Genomic DNA, 18797 nt, shown 5'->3' with positions numbered 1-18797 from the left:
TTCTTGCTGACGACATTCCAGAAAAGGTGTTAAATCCGCAGTTTTCCATGTGGTATTTTTGATCATTTGAGCCGCTCATCCGATGATGACTGTTTTTTTTTTTATTTATGAAACGCCACACAATTTTAATGAGAACTAAACAGGCTGTTTATATGAACAGACTGGGTGATGGGCCAGTCTGTTATAGAGAAACATGTAGAGACAGACGACTACTGACACTCTCATTCACACATACTGTCATGTTTCATTCAAACTACTATTCCCAGCAGGATAGACACCTAGTAGTAACCATAACAGCAGGGTAGACACAGTATTTACATTATATATATGTATTAACTTAAACTTCACCTGGGAATAGTTCTGTTCAATATTATTGAACTATATATTATTTTTTATTATGCTGTATATTAGGGTTGAAAACATTAGAAAAAACATTGAAAGTCAAAAGGTCAAAGTCATACATTAACCTACATGAATTCCACTTTCAAACTTAATATCACAGTCATATGTTCAAACATTTGTAATTATAATGTTGTATAGACATATATTTACTTGATTTTGATCTGGAGCATTTTAAAAAATGCACAGTACATAATATTCTAGAAAATTCCCACTAAAATGAATTAATCAAGTTTGTCTAAACAATCTACATCTGAAATATCAATTTTAGAAACTTAATAAAAAATGTACATGTTTGCCAAAATGACAAATTTTCAGATAAATTTGCTAAAAAAAACTGCGAAAACTAAAACTGATATAAAGTTCAGTCTGAGCTAATGTCATCTTTCACAAAAATGTGATAAGGACAACCTCAAATGTTTGATGTTCTTTTGCAGCGGAGTGAAATAAACACAGGTTCCTATTAATAACTACCAGCAGGGAGGTGAACCTGAGGTGTTTCTCTACAAAGATACACACTTGAGCCCTCATAGGTGTGTTCCTTTGCACAACAGTGCAAGTGACCCTATACCATATAGATCCGGTTAATGATTAGGACAGGTTACACAAGATTTCATTCTTGGTACCAGCGTTGGCTCTGGTGAAGATCCATACGTACATCCATCGGTTCCTTCATTTACTGCCAATTAGCTGTGAAGTGCAATAGTGGCAGCAGGATATTTCTTCCTTCTTCCTTTCCTTGAATCTATTGCTCTGAATAAATGTGGCTACATAATGGACAGTATGTCTTCAGTATTTACATAATTCCAATAACATGCCACCTACTGGGTCCTTGGCTGTGTACAGGTGTGAGGTGGGGTTTAGAGCATTCAAGCCTATTGGTTTTGTGTAATAACTTAGTAGAGGACGTGATGTGATTGACGACATTGTTGTTTTAAAATTGAGTCTATAAATAGGCATATCTTGTCAAACTCACAGTGCAATTACACTACAGCAGTGGTTCTCAAACTTTTTCTACTCTGTACCACTTGAGAAAACATTGAGCTCTCTGAGTACCACCATGAAGACCAACATTAGAATTCCACTGCTTGTTCCACGTTCAACTTGCAAGTGATCCCATGATTCTGTGCTGCCTGTGCTTACGTGAGCAACAGACTTGCACTGCAGCAAAAAAAAAAACAAGTAAATAAATAAAAAGACCAGACATCCTATTTCATAATCTCACAAGTAGCTACACATTTGTTTTCTAAATGTTTTTTAATTGTGCATGGTATGTTTCAGATTTATTCAATTGGAAATATAAATGTGAAAATATGAATTTTTCCCGTGTACCACTAGAGAGCGCTCATGTACCACTGGTGGTAGGCGTACCACAGTTTGAGAAACACTGCACTATAGTATAGTAAACATTTTGGCTCTAAATCATGGTCATGTGGTCTATTGTAGGATGGCTACGGAATTTGTGTAAACCAGGACCAACCTCAACTACGCTTTTGTCCAAGCTGCTATCAGGAAGTTAAAAAGACAAACTTTCCAACCAACAAGCCAGAAAACATGATGTTACAGCTGTAACAATAACACTCGGCTATTCAGAATAAAACAATGTAGCACTGAAACAGTCCAGCAGCAGGGAAGGTACTTTACAGGTTGGGTTTTATGACCTCTTGAAAATGTGAAAATTTGCTTTCTCATACAGTATTGTCCTCTGTTACATTAATTTAAAAACAAAAAAGTCTTAGACAAATAAGTTGACAGATGTCTACCAAACTGAAATTGGAGATTATATCAGAATGTGATGGCCTCTCACCAAACATATACTTGTGAGGAAGTGTCTGCAAAGGTTGGTTTTAACAAGGTAATATTATATTTCAAGGTTTATAGCATTACCACATAATGGAGTTTTATTAAAGGCTCCTTGATAAGATATAAAATACAGCTTCTAATCTAACTTTACAAACATCACAAATTATGCAAATACTACGGTACAATTATACAATACTAAGACAAATTAAAGTAAATTGCTATTTCATTCAGATTCTGGTTCAAATAAAACTAAATCACTGAAGCAGAACAAAGAAAACTGTGTGCATAGGAACATGTACCACCGGATATTTGGGAATCTGCAGATTAAGGCACTGAAACAGAGAGTTTGGACCAAATAATGTGTATTTCATATGTCCTTGCACCATGCATAGTGTTTGGTTTGCTTCGATGATGAACTTTGTTATTTAAAGGAAATATTTCAATGTTCTATTCTTCTATTGTTCTATTGTTATGGTTGTCCATTATTTGTAGGATGAGGCGACTGAGGAGTATGTCTAAAGAACAAGTAGAACTGGTTTTAGGTCTTTTTTTTCCCCAATTACCACTGCACACAACAAAATGTGACCTCTGCTTTTAACCCATCACCAAAGTGAGCAGTGGGCAGCTTTAAGCGCCCGGGGAGCAGTGTGTGGGGACGTGTCAGTGTAGGTTCTCAGTCATCCAGGTCATTTAATCCAAAAATAGTTACATCAAAAGCAGCTGGACAAAGTGTTTTTTTTAAAGACGTTTCACCTCTCATCCAAGAGGCTTCTTCAGTTCTGACTGACCACTGGGGAATTCTGGTATTTAGCCTTCAGGGGGCTACATACCTGTAACGAGGGTCATTGCGGAAAGGGGAGATGGAGGTGTGGAGAAACCCTCCCTATTTAGAGCAGGACGGAATGTAAAGTCACAAGCTTAGAGGTATGAATGGGGAGTGGTACCATAAATATGGACTAATAGTTTCACCTGAGTGACACTTTTGGCTCTGTGTCCTTTGAAATGAAACTGGTCTTGTTTTCAGAGATCAGGGCATTCCTCACTGCATATACAACGTTGCTCTGTTTGTGGTGATGTATTTTGTCCTTTGGATGAACCAGTCCTTGTCTGAGGGTGTTGGTGCTGGTTGTGGGGATGGTGCCATGCTCAGAGCACTTCAGTAGTAGCTTGGCAGCTGGTGGACTCAAACCTGAGGCCTTCCGGACCCAAGTCCACTTCCTTAACCACCAAGCCACCAATGCCTTGGTGGTCAACATATGGTGCGTGTACCACTAATGGTTCTTGGGCTCCCCCTTGTGGTCTACTGGGAATCTGATGTTTTTATATGTGGCTTTGGCTGATATACTGTGGAGGTAAATAATCTTATCAGGTAAAATGTATACTTTACAGATGCTGTAGCTACTATTACCATTGTTATTGTTATTATGAGACCCAATGAAAGACAACCAGTGCATTATTACTATAAGAGAAAAGTCATCTGAGTTCATTGCCCTCTTTTTTTGGTATTATTATCCCCAGGCCATTGTTCTCCTGTGCCTTGTGAGTGGTTTGATAAGTCATAAACAAACAAATAATAATAATAATAATAAAAGAATTTCTCATTAAACCCCAACCACATGTCATAGGAAGGATGTTTTTGCTTAATTCGATTAGGGTTTTTTCGTTTACGGGTTATTTTCCTGAGGATGTACATAAACTCAGCTAAACTTTTTCCTTTAATAATCATCATTCCAACAAAAGATCATTATTTCTCTCTACATCAGTCTACTTTTGAACTCTACACCACCACTTAATTCGGTTATTCCTGGTTTGTTTGAGAGGGTTTGAGCTGACACAAGACTTCTCTCTCATGTGATGTTCGCTCCAGCCATTAAATCCCTATGATTCTGTTCGTGCAATAGAAATTCTGGCAATTTAGGATTTTTTGTGTTGCTTAATGTTTTATCTCTGCATCTAACACATATCTTTATATCACACATCCCTAGAGCAATTAATGCCCAGTAGTTATGTACAAATTCCAACCAGATCTTATCTGATTCTGAGAACTCCTGATTCGGTGTCATCAATAATGACACTTATTTATTTATTTTGTGTGTGTATGTAAGACTCTGAATAAAACGTGACTTTGAAGAATGTGGGCCCATGTCATTGACATTTATTCCAGTGGATTCAGGAAGACATTCAAAATCGCCGCTATTTCAGACCTACTGCGCATGCCTACGCACAAGATGTACTTCAACTTTGTCTCGATGTGTATTGTGAAGGTAAAAAGTGATTCTGAGTCAGTTGAACTGACTCAGTTCAAATTTTCAGTTCAGATTCCACACCAATGACAGAGACGTTGCCTCTGGGCCAAAGCGGCACTCATCGTGAAAAATGGTTAATAAATAAAACAAACATTTATTCCCTTTTTTCCCTTTTCTAACACAACATAGACTTGGGGTTCATGGTGTTTGTTTGTTGAATTTACAGTGATCATATGGGACATCTAGTGGTGAATCTGCGGGTTAGAAACAAATGTCAAAACGCATATTTCCGTCGAGTGATTTGATTGGTCAACTCTAACCGCGAAAAGCCGGTAGATTCATCATGGACATTATGCCCGCGAAAAAAAAAAGAACGGTGAGCTCAAAACCTTTTAACTAGAAAAAGCTAACGCAACACGGATATATCAACTGCAGTAATGTATATAGAACACCAGAAATCAAATTCGATAAACGTTTAAATGAAGAAGTTGTTGAATTAATTATTAAGATATAATTGACGTTTTTATTCAGACATTCAGCTGCCTGTAAAGAAGATCGTGCTCGGACGCTTTTGAAAATACATAACGTCGAATGGATATGGATAAAGAACACCATTGCCCGGGTCTGTGTGAATCGTCATAAGGTAAGACGTTTACTTAAACATCGCTGGTTATGTCTGTATTTTTACATGATTACTTGGTTTAAAAATGCTGTCAGAGACTAGCCATTGATTCTAAGCTAGCTATGGATATGATATGGTTGTTGCTCGAGGTCGAATTGCCTATTGATTGGTAGATTAGGCTATGTTGCATTATAGCTATACACTGTGATATTACTATGTCTATGTTGTGGTTTTGTCTGGTTGAGACATATATGTAAATATCACGTTAGACTAGTTTGGTATCCTAAAATAACCATTTTATTAAATGACCAGTTTGTGTAACGATGAATGACGTCAACCTTCGCTTGTGTTGTTGGTGAAGAGATTTTCCTTTTAAATTCTTTTCTGGGTTCTTGTTTTTGTGATGCATAGCAAGACGAGATAGGCTACACATGACACAAATACTGGCTCTTCTACAAAAGGTTGATGCTGAGTACGTCATTTCCTTTCATAACCACATGACAGGCAATGTTTGTCTGGTAAACTGTGTTGATTTACGACGTGGACGTTACTGTAAATATTCTAAGCCAATAGACTAATGGTGGTTTCCAACGTCGTTTGGAAAAGAAGACAAAAAGAAAAAAAACGTGTGACTTTCAACTTTTATTGATTGAATACTATTTCCACAACCTGTCAATACACTAATGTAATAAAATTAAAAAGAGAGATTGTTGAAAATCACTCTGTGTTTTATTGTATTTAAGCTGTTGTTTAAAAATTTAACCAATTTTTTTCCATTTTTATGTTTTAAAAGGACGTAATGTTAAATGTTTTGAAGGCATGATGCAAATTGGAATTGCAGATGTGAATTGTATGTTTTGCTCTCATATCTGACACTATGGTAAAACAGGATTAAAGGGCTGTTTGGGAATGAGATCATTTTTCAATAACAACTTTCTTCACTGATTAAATTGTCCTGTGATGTGATTAGATGTGACATAATTGAATTATACTGTGATGTGATTCAATAAGACTCAGTGTTCCCAGTTGTGCATTAAGTATTCAGCCTTTATCATGTAACTGATCTCGAAAATTACACTTTTAAAGGAAAACTTTTAAAATGTGATATTTCTTGGGGTAAAATTTCATTTTTGAACTCATCCATCTTTGGGCAGCTTTGTTGTTAAAGCTCAGATTGGCTTTCACTCTTCTGGATGGTGTGGTGGACTTTAGGGTGAAAGGTTACAGGCTCCAGGAAATTAAGAAAAAGTCACTCTGTTTAGGTTCTGGTATGTAACTTCTGTTGCCATTGGTTTGATGCTGTTATTGGTTTCTACTGTTGGTTCTTATACCCTCGAAAAGAGGTTCCCAAACCTTCTCGAGCAGATGACTCTTTTCCTGTCATGGGTACCCTTTGTCTCTGTTCTTGCCTCGCCGATATATTCTGTTGCTAGTTGTGCAGTTTGGTTTAGTTTTTTTTCCCTTTCTGTTTTGATTTTGGACTTTATTTATAAAGAACTAAACCTGATTCCTCTGTTCTGAGTAGTGAGTGCTGCATTTGGGTCCTGCCTGCACCCCTATTGTGACACTTCTTTTACAGACTTTCCATGTTCTCCCCATGTGTTCCTTGATGTCACTTTGGTACTACTCTCTGGTTTCCTCTCACTGTCCAAAATGTGGACATTAAAAAAAAGGCATACAGCTAAATGTGTGTATATATATTTTCTTGTGAATATATGTTTGGATTAACTTTCAAGAAGACCTTTTGAAAATCAAGATGTAGAAAATGAATGAATGAATTAATGAATTAATGGTTGGACTGATGAATTACACGGTGGTTGGGTTACATAATTCTGTTAAAATCTGTTATAATACTCTGTCTCAGAACTTGTCCGGTTGGGTTACATAATTCTGTTAAAATACAGGCTCTGTCTCAGAACTTGTGCAAACCATTAACCTTATCTGCACACTGTTTGCTGCTTTAAAAACATATATGTAAATGCATAGAAAGCTAAAGTGTGATCCGATCACACGTGGTCATTAAAGTCAAAACCAAACACAGCCTGAGCAATGCTTCAAAGACCTGATTGGTCTCACCTAAAATAAATAAATAACCAAATTATTCTGCAAACATCCATTTAATCACACAAATTGAGTGCAGACCGTGTGTGGACCATTTGCTCTTTAGCAGTCCCTGCTCACTCCATTTAACAGGTCTGTTCAATAATAGAGAGATGGAGCGGATGCAGCAGAGGCTTGTAGAAATTTTATGCATCATTTGAGAGTACAAACTCTCCTTGTTCAAATTATGTGTACCATTTCAAATCATTACAAGCCTGTGGCAAAATGCTGTTTAACTCATGTCAGGGGTGTGATTTAAGTAGAAGAGTGACATAAAGGCTCTGGTAGCATTTTCTTCTGGTATTAGATGATGAGTTCAAAGTAAAAAATTTAAAACATTTTAATATTTTTTGGGGATATGTACAGAAATTCTCTCCTCTACACTGTCACAAATGAAGACCTGAAAAGAGAAGCTAACATACTGTATTAAGTTCTGACCTCTCAACCCAAATGAATAAAATTGAATATTTTTTGTAAAAAAAAAAAAAGTCTAACTTAACCTAATCCTGTACATTTTGATTATGTTTATATCCAAAAATAGAATTTTGAGGCCTGGTGTTTTGCTGTGTGCAGCAGGATGTCAGGATGACGCCTTCCATTGGAGCTGATGTTTATTTTTAGAGGCAAATCTTAAGTCATTGATCAGTTCAACAGTTTGGTCAGCAAAACTTTGTCCTGAGTCATCTGCCCATGAACAAAGGCTGCACTCTGCTGCTGCTTGCTACAAACACTGTGTGTGTGCACAAGCATGTGTGTATATTTACTTTGCTGGTTGGACTCTTTGATTAATTTTACTTCAGCTGGAAATGTTTCTTCCCATATTTTGGTGCAAGTCGCATCCTTTCCTTCCAGCTGAGAGTTTTCTCCCCGCTACTTTATTGTATGCACATCATTTGTTTGTTTTTTTATCTCTCACCTCCTGTTTGGCTTTCCCCTAATTCACTTTCTTTTTTCTTGTGTCCATGCCCTTGAACCCCAAGCCTTTGCCAGCCTCTGTGATGGCCCACTCTTCTCTAATGTGCTCCACCTGCGTCTCAGCAGTGTTCCACTTTTTTCCCCTATATTATCTGCACTCTCTTCTCCTTCTCTTCCAGTTGGTGATTGTTTTCTGACCACCTTCTGCATTGTTTTGCATCATCAACATAAAGACTGTAGTCTTTGAGCCATGAATTTGAGTTAACCATGTCAAAAATATGACAGTGTAGAGGAGTGAGCTATTTACAAAGTTGTCAATGTAGTAAAATTACGTGACAGACTCTTTGGTACACAGCAAAAGGCCATTACAACTACCATAAAATAGGTTGATAGACAGATCACTTCACTTTATATAAAGTAGATGGATATGGATAACATTTTGAAGATGTGGAGTTAGATAAGAATTTCAAGTTCTTCAAATGAAAGGTGTAATGTGAAGAACTTAGTGCCATCTAATTGTGAAGTTCCATGTTGTGGCTCAGTATCCCTCACTTCACTTTTAACGTCAAACAATGAAACAGAACATATTGGTAACCTTGGAAAAAAGAGGGTGTGTATAAACATGACGATCCAACCTGTCACACTCCAGGATAATGCAAATTTAAAAATAAGTTAATTCTAGTCATGTACTTTCAGGTTAACGTAGCCTCACACAAGATTTTAAAAACTGCACAATACTCTATTTCTAAAAAGGGACAATAAATCTTTCATAGTACTTTTTTTGATAGTGCTTTTACTTTTATATAAAGTGTGAGAGGCAACGCACACACTGGTAAATTAATCACTACGTTTGTGGCGGCTCAGAGACAAATTTCTCTCCAGACAGTAAAAGTTTCATTTCTCTGCAGCACATGTACTGTTGTTTACGGTCATTTACTTGAAGGAAATTTTCTTCTCCTTCCCATAAATCCTTGCAGGTTCATTCTAGCTCTGAGCTATGACTGTGACACCTGAAAACCCTCAGACTTAGTTGAACATTAGAAACATTCTGTAACCATTACTTAAAGCCTAACGCTGTGAACTTAAAAGTTCTTAATTATAACTTGTAAGGGAAGGTGCATCGACTTATGGCGCAGAAGTAGAAAGCAGCTGAAATTTAATATTAAATGTGTAAAACATGGCAGCTCTGGTTTTCTTCTCCTTAATTTTCTCACTTTTTTTTTAAGCTATTCCTCTCTCTCATGCTCATGCCCACTCAGTGCCTCAGTGGCTGGTCACAGAATTAACCCTTTCTTTGGTGGTGCTGTGACAAAAACCATGGTGTGGCCTCTCTTTTTTGACAAATCATGAGCCCTTTAAAACATTTTTAATGAATTGGCAGAACTCTATATCCATTAATTCCACCGTCTACTCACTTATCAGTCTCTAACTCACAGTCCATACTCCAGCTTAAAATACCATCTCAACTCCCCTGCATGCATTTGTGGAAGACCCAATTTCAGGTCAGATGCTCAGCTTGCATCTGACCAGTCTCACCAGGTGCAGGGCAGTAAGTAAGTCCACTTTGTCAAATGGATGGCTGTAGACTGATTAATATTGTTGAGGACATTAGCTTCATCAAACATTTGAAAGCAACTCTTGATGTTTCATACACTTTACTGTTTAAAGTCCAAATTATAGACTTCAAAATCACATCCTTCTCTCTATGTAGATGCTTTAGTGACAATGTAATCAATACAAATTTGAATAAACACAAACAGAACATACGCTAGCAAAAAATATAGATTCTTCAAACATAGCAGTTCCATTACACAGCAATGAATTCAACTGAATTAAAAACAAGCAATTTGATTTTGTTGCTTCACATTTTTGCTGAGCTTCAAACTTTATTAAGCGTTATTTATTTTATATATTACTTTTCATACACAAAGTGCTCATCCAGCAACCCTTTCTTTCTTTAAACCTTGGATGTGAAAGTGACAAATCAATACTAAACACTGGGAGCAATCCAGCCTCCAATAACAAGGCCGATCTGTTCCTCCATTGATGAACTTAAAAAGAAAAATCCATCACCCATCTCGGGGAGTGCGCCTTGCACCTGATGTTTATTTGGTGACAGCTCAATTAGTCTCATGAAGACGTTGGAGATAGTCATTCATGAAATGCTAGGGCTCTTTGCTCACCTAATTATTTCACACTTAATGTCAACTGCAGCACTAATGAGATGTTTCTCTAGAGTTCTGCAGTGGAAATCAAATATACAGTAAAGTGCAGGGATCCTTCTTTAGGAAAGGAGCAATCACGTACGGAGTGAAAAGGAACATAGAATTGTGAGACGACAATACACGTTTGTCCAAATCATAATGGTTTCTGAATTACAATTTTAATTATTTTATATATTTATTTTTGACATAAACAGTTTGATACATATTTGTAATCTGGAGAATGTACACGCAGGACTCCATATGAGTAAATACGAGATGTGTGTGTCTGTCTGTGTGTGTAATTAAAATCTAATGTGAGTTGGGTTAAGCACCAACTCCCACAAGAGCAAACAGGATAAGCAGTAGAAAATGAAAACCAGAGTGGACTGGATTGAATGTTGAATTTGATTCAGTGCAGAACCTCCCATGTCTATTTTGCCTGAATGCCTTAATCCCCAATGAAATCTATTTACTAAAATCATATTTTGAAAAATAATAAATAAAATTGGTTTAAACTAAAATATTTCCCATCATTTCTGGAACAGTTTGTTGCCCTAACATATATATACTGATATATATATATATATATACATTGAAAGCTCCCTGGTTATTTTGAAACTGAATTACATGCCCACACTCACTGCCTGCCTGCTGCTCAAGATACAACTTCATATTTCTTTCACAACAAACCTAAAAACATATTTCCTGGCCTGCATGACAAGAAAATTGGCATCTAGCTTTGATGTTTTATTTTCCTTTTTGTCAATCTGTTAGTGTTGTCCCACCAGAGCAGAGAACACTTTGTATCATGAGATGAGTCCTTCTCTCATTTGTCTGCTCTCTGTCCTCCCGTCTCCTCTCTGTAGGACTGTTTGTGCTTTTTGTGGCAGTCCAGCAATGTGAATATGTTGCCCCTGGCCTGTGTGAGAGACAATAATTTGAATTGTCAGAGTGTGTGTGTTGGTGTTTTTGCTAAAAACAGTTTTGTTTGAAGCAGATAGCACTGCTATGTAAAACGGCACCATTCATGATGACAATCATCACAACCGTGATTTGGGAGAAAGCTGATGGAAAGATATCTAATGTATCTTGTGATATCTATTCTTGTTAAAAAAACAACTTTATCATTTCACTTAATGTATTGGCATTGGAGGAGAGGTCAGGGTGACTAGCCTTAAAGTAAGAATGATTTTAATCTTTTGCTTGAAATCTGGATGAAGATTAAAATTGCGATAGCTTCAAAATGTCTCACATTTTTGTTGAATTATTTGACTTAAGCAAAGTCATGAACATGTTACTAAAACTAAAATAAGTTTCGTGGAACCCAAAAGGGGTTTATATGGTGTTACAATCACATTTATCTTAAAAAATACAATTGTCATTTCCAGAAATTTTTTTTTTTAAATTTCTATAAATATGAAAATCTGTTATGAATAATGTAAAAAATACAATTGTCATTTCCAGAAAAAAATCTTTTTTTAATTTCTATAAATATGAAAATATGTTATGAATAATGTTTTTCGATTATAATTTATATCTTAATCAGGGACAAAATCAGAAAAGAAATTCTTGGGATGCACTAACCCCAAAGCCTGTATCAGTATCGGGCCTTCAGACTTGAAAACCTGATCCAGTGACCCAGTACAGAATGACAGCCTAACAGGAGTCAACTCTGCAAACCCGTCACTTTTATCATGACTTTGAGAATTTCACGTGACAGACTTTTTTGAAAGTTAAACAACAAACAGCAAAAAAACAAGCACTGCACCAGACTACACCTCCCCCTTCATACTGTACTTTTTTGTGGACTTTTTCTTTTCCTACTTAACAAAGTAAACTTGTACTGCACCCATCAGGCTGCTGGCAAAAAGATAGTGATGCCAGCGTTTTTGGAGTTTGTACTAAACCAATTAATCTGGACTTTGAACCCTTCTAACGTATCAGGTTCAGTAAGTAAAAAAAGTAAATCCTGACTGAGTCTGGTTGTGCTTGAACACACCAAATACTTCTTCACTCATAGATCTCTCATCATCATGAATTACATTATTGTTGTGTAAAGGTCAGTATACACCCTGAAGCAGCATAGATTTTTATTATAAGGCAATTAAACACTTTTTATGCCCCTGTGGGGCAGACAAAAATGACTTGGCAGGTCGCAATCAGCCCGCGGGCCTTGAGTTTGGTACATGTGCCTTACACCATATCTAGGTGTGATAATTGAAATTCAAGTCATGCTGTAGCTGTAATCACCCACTGCTAGCTTGACAAAGGCTGATGTTGTTGGTTTTTTTTTTGTACACACACGCACGAGCTCTTACGCAGTCACACTCATGCATGTTGACGCACAGTGCGCAGTCAACTCACCATCCTGGCTGTGGCCCCTGGGTGTCCCTCAGAGTATCCGGTAAACACCCAGCAGAGCTCCTGGAGTCACCTGCTGCTTTCCATCACCTTCCTGGAGCTGATGCGTTGTAGGTGGCGGCAGAGGTAAAGTTTAAATCATCAGTTGTCCGCCAACACTTTATAGCCCCAAAAACTTGCCTCCTGCTGCAGCAGAGATAAATGCCTGCGGTTGACTAATCCAGTCCAAATCTTCTTTCTTACTCTCCTCGTAACCTATTGCAACGGCGCAACTTCCAAGACGCGTGTAAAAAAAACGCACCAGAACTAAAATGAAAACGACAGCAGCGGGTGCTGGTACTGTACCACACTGGAGTCTTCATTCGTCTTTTCACTGCTCCTCGTGATTACAAAAGCCAACAAGTGGAACAAGGCAAAGATACGGAGGGATGCTCCTCACACATGCAACAGCCGCTCCTCACCATCCTGTGTTGCAATGCGGGATCTGCTCCTGCAAACGCCGAATACTCCCCTCCGCCTCAGCCCCCACGATCCACCGTCACCGCTGCTGCTCCAGATGTGCAGAACAGAAGCAGAATCCCCGGAGCCTGGAGAGACTGTGGGCGCAGGAGTGAGTGGGTGAGGGTGAGGATGAGAAGTGCGCACCGTTGGAGAACCAGACTGGCGAGGGACGGCGGGAGCTGGAAGACAGAGGGGGGAGGATTCACCTGTGGAGAGCATCTGTTACTGTACATGCTGCACAAGTGCGCTGCTGTCCTCACTTGTTATTTAGGAGAAGAGGGAAGAAATGTCACAAGACGTATTTACTGGGTCACCCCCCACTACCAAGTGTGAGACACCATTCAATGTATATTATGGTTCGAGCAGTCAATTGTATCAAAGAACACATCCAATTTCCTGGTACACACTCAAAAAAGTTATGTGAAACCCAGATGTACAAAAATCTTTTAAAGAAGTAAGAAGGATTATAAGACAGTAGTGAGACCTGCTATGGTTTTTGCGACAGCGTCTCTGTCTGACAGACAATAGACTGAGCTGGAGGTGGGGAGATTAAGATACTTAGATTTTCACTGGGATTGACCAGGATGGACAGGTTCAGAGATGAGCAGATCAGAGGGAGACTTAAGGAGGAGCAGTGTGTAGATAAAGCTCTAGAGGTGAGTCTGGAGATGGTATGAACATGTACGGAGGAGAAGAGGACCAGAACGACGATTCCACAAGGTTTTAAAAAACACATTTTTGGCAAGATATTAGATGGTATTTATGACCTGTGTAATTAAATATGCATTCGGGTCTGGAGGACTTAGTAAAATGAGGGTTTTGTAGTTACAAAAGTACTGGGCTCTATGGCCTGACAGGCAGGTAGGAATCAATACAACTTCAGGGCAGTTACAAAGAGGACATGTTCAAAGAAACTCTGGGACAGCCACAGTCACAGAAGGATTCATATTTCATAGAAATGTGAAGGCTCATTTAAAAAAAGTTTTTTTACATTTGAGAGAAATATGCCCCTGTCATCCAGGAGTTTTACACAGAGTCCTGAATATTCAATTCACAGTGGTGAGCGAGGAGAATAAACTGACTGTCCATAATAAGACGTAGAGCATCTGTGCCTCAGTGTTATTGTTCTGATGCTGGAGGACTTTTGATAAAAGAAATTCAACGGCAAGTTTTGGAGCATTGATTCTCAATCATCTTACACCACATAACATCCTGAAAATATTTGTCTCTGACAGGACCAGCCTGACCTACACCACTTAGCCAGTGGTTCCCAAAGTGAGGCTGACCTTCCAAGAAAGCACACATTTTATTTTCAACATTTTTCTCAATAAGGATTACAATGGAATTGTAATTACTATTTTAAATAATGTTCACTGGAGATTTGCAGTAAGATAAGATTTTATTCATCCCACACTGGGGAAATTCTGTAGTAGCTTAGATATGTCAACATCTTTCCTGAAAGGTTTGGGAGACACTGAGAACACAGAAAATCAAGATGAAAGTTCACGATACGATTATTAAACGATTTATGAGCCAAAACCACGCTGTACATCCACGTGAAACTATATTACGTCTGCATTTAACAACAGCGATATATGTAATCCCATGCACCACTAGAGGGAGCCTGAGTACCACCAGTGGTATGTGTTTGATCGTTTGAGAACCTTTGAATTAAAAGTATGACTTCTTTTTTTAAAAATAAACTTTGTTTAACTTAGGAATCCAGTGTTCATAGATATTAAAGAGACGATGAACAGATGCAAAAATCTATATTCTTTATTTCATTTGCCTTCACATGAAATAAAGACCTTCACAACAAAATTACTCACATTGGTTGTGCAACAAGTCGAATAGTGGAGAAGCAGAATAATATATATATATACACATACAGAATATTTATATACAATAAATACAGTATATTTCCCCATCCCTATATAAATTATAAACATGGTTTTCAATGCATAATGAATAAATAAGATGATTAAAAAAACACAATAGCATGATTTTGCCACTGGAAGAAAGAAGTACATTGGAATTAAACTGATAAAAGAGGAAAGTATTTGTCCTGAAGTGAGGCTCTGAAAAGTCAATTTACTATTGACCAGAAAACGACTCAGGCTTAAGCAGTTCTACAGACTTGAATAGAAAAATTAAGTTACCTCTGAATGAACCTGTAACAGAATTAATATATTTCCCTGCAGGAGGTTATGGTCCAGTTGAGAGTTCCCAGAGTTTTTTTTTAGAATCATCATTTTAAAGTAAGATTCTCTTTGAGGATTCTGTAGGACTCTCAAACCCCTGGCCCGCGAGCCACTTGCAAAGTCAAATTCCCCTCCAACTCATTTGACTTTGAGACCCCTGATTTAGGCTTAAGACATGTTTCATTTTGATACTGTGTTAAAGGATTATTCCGGGTGTTAACATGTACATTCAGTGGATGCTTCATCTCTGTAATGATCTTTTTACTGTATTATTCTTGGTTTTTTGAGAAGAGCAATTTCATGCAACATAAGAGAAAGCTTCATTACTCTCCTCCATGTCCCTCAGCCTTACCTAACCACATCACAGCTCTCAGCTCTCAGCTCTGTCGCCACCAGTCCAAAGAAATCTTCAAAGAAAATTCCTTTTCACGCTCTCCTTAAAAATCAGATAGCGACAGATGACCTTAACTAACAGTTTGAATCAAGTAGAAAAAAAGAAACAAAGTTGAATCTTTGATCGTGCGGATGAGGAAAATCCTGAAATAGGCAGGGTGATGATGTAACCACAGAAATATGAAAGTGCATTTTCCATGACTCTGTAGTCAGTAGAGAGAGGAATCAAGTCAATTACCTCTGAGTGACTCATGTTTGATCCAGCAGTTCCCCAAAGATCTGTCTGGCTCCAGTGTCCTGAAGTGGCTTCCTGAGACTTCAGTGCTTCATTATCAGTCACAGCCAGTGTGGGGTTGTATTGAAGCAGCTTTTCTCTCAGTGGCCAATACGACTGCACAGCTTTGAAGTGTTGGGTACTTTAAGAACTAAAAGGTTTACTTGAAGCATGGAGTCTGGAGGTTTTAAAAGCAGGGCCACAATCTTAAACCCATCACCGGGTCACTTGCCTTGTGGGTTGTGTTAGTGCAGCTCTTCATCTTGGACCACAGGTGGCTGAGGTCAACAGATCATCTGTGTTGGCCCCCGACAGCCCTGTGTGGTTACGTCACTGTTCAACTGTTGCATTTTATGATCATATTTTGACCAGATTATGTTTTCAGCCAGAAATATCAGAAATATGGCATTTGTTCTCTAACATCCTTATTATTTAATCATTTTTTTCAGTGTACAGCTGAATATTGTAGCATGTCAGGGTTTTCATATACTCTTTAAGGTAATTTTTCTCTGCCTTTCTTTTGCCTCACAGCTGTTTTTTTCTTTGAAGCAGTAAAAGGAAAAATCATTTTTGTCAGTGTTGCAATGCCAACAGCAAAATCCAGCCTTGCAAAATCGCAAATGTCAGAAATGATCTACCTGACACTTAAAAAAAGGACAATAGAAGTGTCTTATTTTCCTCTGTAGTGCAGTTTCAAGTCAACTTATATAAAATATGATGAAACACTCGGTGCTTTAGTCAACACCTCAGGGTGTTTCATTGCTCCTGGCGTTAAGGCTGAACAAAAAGGTGAGAATTCTTTTCATGATTCAAAAAAATAAAAAATGTTTGCCCTAAGATGCACCAGGCCCTTTTTGTGTATTCTGGAGCCTGACGTTGAACAGCTCAACTGGCTGAGCTGAAATCATCTGCACCGCGAAGGGACAGTTAATCTTAAAGAAAATGCTGCCACGGTGTCTTTAAACGCAGCATTTAGCAGGCGACAGTTCCTTCAGAGTGTTCACCGTCACAGGGAAGTTTTTTTATGGACCCATAAATGCTGCCTCTAAGTTAGTACATGCCTAAAGAACCGTTTTATGGTGCTGTATAGACCCTACGTGTGTGTGTATCTGTGTGTGTGTGTGCGTGTTATGGTCTGTTAAACACTGTAACTCCTCATTTAATACCACCATTTAAACTGTAGGTTCAGCTTTTCACAGCAGAGGGCAGTTACGTTAAAATCTTAATGGTCCATTAATATGTTTTCTCTTCTCCCAGCACGTTAACAAGGAAAATATTCTCGTTTTTATGGCTGTGTTGAATTTGTATTACGCAAAGAACAGATTCATTAACGTTGTTTTAGCAAACATTTTATTCCTGAGCAGGCGTATTCCTGAGCTTTATTGATGGGTCTTGTCTTTGGTTCTTGCATGTGCAAGTAATCAACATTAAATGTTAATTAAATTACAATTTTCTTTGTTTTATTACCTCAAAAGAATCATTGTGTCTTGGTTCAGTGGGTTAATACAGGGCTGTATGGATATTAAATTTTTGTTGAGAAAAATGTATAGTAGCCTGGAGCAGGATTGTGTGTCTGCCCGTAGGTAAAGGTAAAGAACATATTTTTATTCTTAATTCCAGTCTTTCTCTACTACTGTAGTACTGTATTTAAATTATTTAATTTTATATTATCGAACAGTGGACAAAATACTGAGCCCTGTGAGTTCGACAGGTGCTACAGCATTTTGACACATTTGCATGTCGGCCAGCAGGGGGCAACAGTACTTCTTCTTCGAATTGTATCTGTATACACATTTATAATGGCATAGGTTCTTTTATGCTATTCCTCATTGTTCTTATCTTATATCTTTTGAATTTGAGTTCTAATAAAATAATTGGTGGATGATTTTAACCACAAGTAATAATCGGCTGACATACTGGAATTTGAGTTCTAATAAAATAATTGGTTTTTATTAGGATGATTTTAACCACAAGTAATAATCGAGTCCTTTGGGCTAAATATTTAAATGATCCTCAGTGTATCAGTGTCTGTGTAATCAATTTGCAATAAATGTTGAAAATAACTTCACTGATATATATAAAAGCTGCTGTCTCAATATCTGCTACTTGACAAATCTAATATATATTTGTTTTGTTTTGGGCTTTTGAGCCAAGAAAGAATTTCTGAAGATTTTTCTGGTGTCATATTTTAGGAAAAGTCTAAATTTATCCAACATCAAATCCATCACAAACAAACACTCGTGCATTTTCCTCTGAGCAAAAATAGAACCAGATCCATTTTGTTACACATGGCACTGGTTTGTATCCAATTACTTTCAATAAATAATAATTGTTTATGTGTCTGTCTTGTGCTTGTGAGGACCATATTTTTGGGAACACTTTGAAACACTGGCGGTAGAGATATTTTGGGAATGTGAGGCCATTTCGAGTCCTCAGACGAACAGTTGACGGAGGGTCATGGACTGGTTTTGAAGGTTTGTTTTAGGACAGAGTTGGACAGCTCTGCTCTGAGTTTCTTTGACCCTGAGGAAGGATGAGGTTTGGAGAATTACGGCATGCACTATGAATTGATGGAATAACGCTTTTTTATCCGTGAGTACTGGAGAAATATCTGCTTTTCCTATGGCAGTATGTGTGTTCCTGATTGAGAAGTTTGTTCGTGTGTACATCAGTCCTTGTGTGGGTTATGTGTGCAGGCATGTGTGTGTGTGTGTTTATGATTCAGTCTGTCTGCAGTACAGGTTTGCAAGGGACAAAACACAGCAGCACACATGTGGT

General features: G+C 37.8%; 1 long non-coding RNA gene across 1 annotated transcript in view; it reads left to right on the top strand.

The window, feature by feature from the left end:
* Positions 1-3545: 3545 nt before the first annotated feature.
* Positions 3546-18797, top strand: part of LOC103377811 (uncharacterized) — a 44311-nt gene continuing 29059 nt past the window's right edge. The window contains exon 1 of the long non-coding RNA XR_003049521.1: positions 3546-5091. This is a non-coding gene — a long non-coding RNA (uncharacterized LOC103377811). The remainder of the gene's footprint in view (positions 5092-18797) is intronic.

The sequence above is a fragment of the Cynoglossus semilaevis genome, chromosome 4 (assembly GCF_000523025.1).
Source record: "Cynoglossus semilaevis isolate Cse_v1.0 chromosome 4, Cse_v1.0, whole genome shotgun sequence".
Taxonomy (NCBI): domain Eukaryota; kingdom Metazoa; phylum Chordata; class Actinopteri; order Pleuronectiformes; family Cynoglossidae; genus Cynoglossus; species Cynoglossus semilaevis.
The sequence above is the reverse complement of the archived record's forward strand: the minus strand, read 5'-3'. Positions and strand labels throughout refer to the sequence as shown.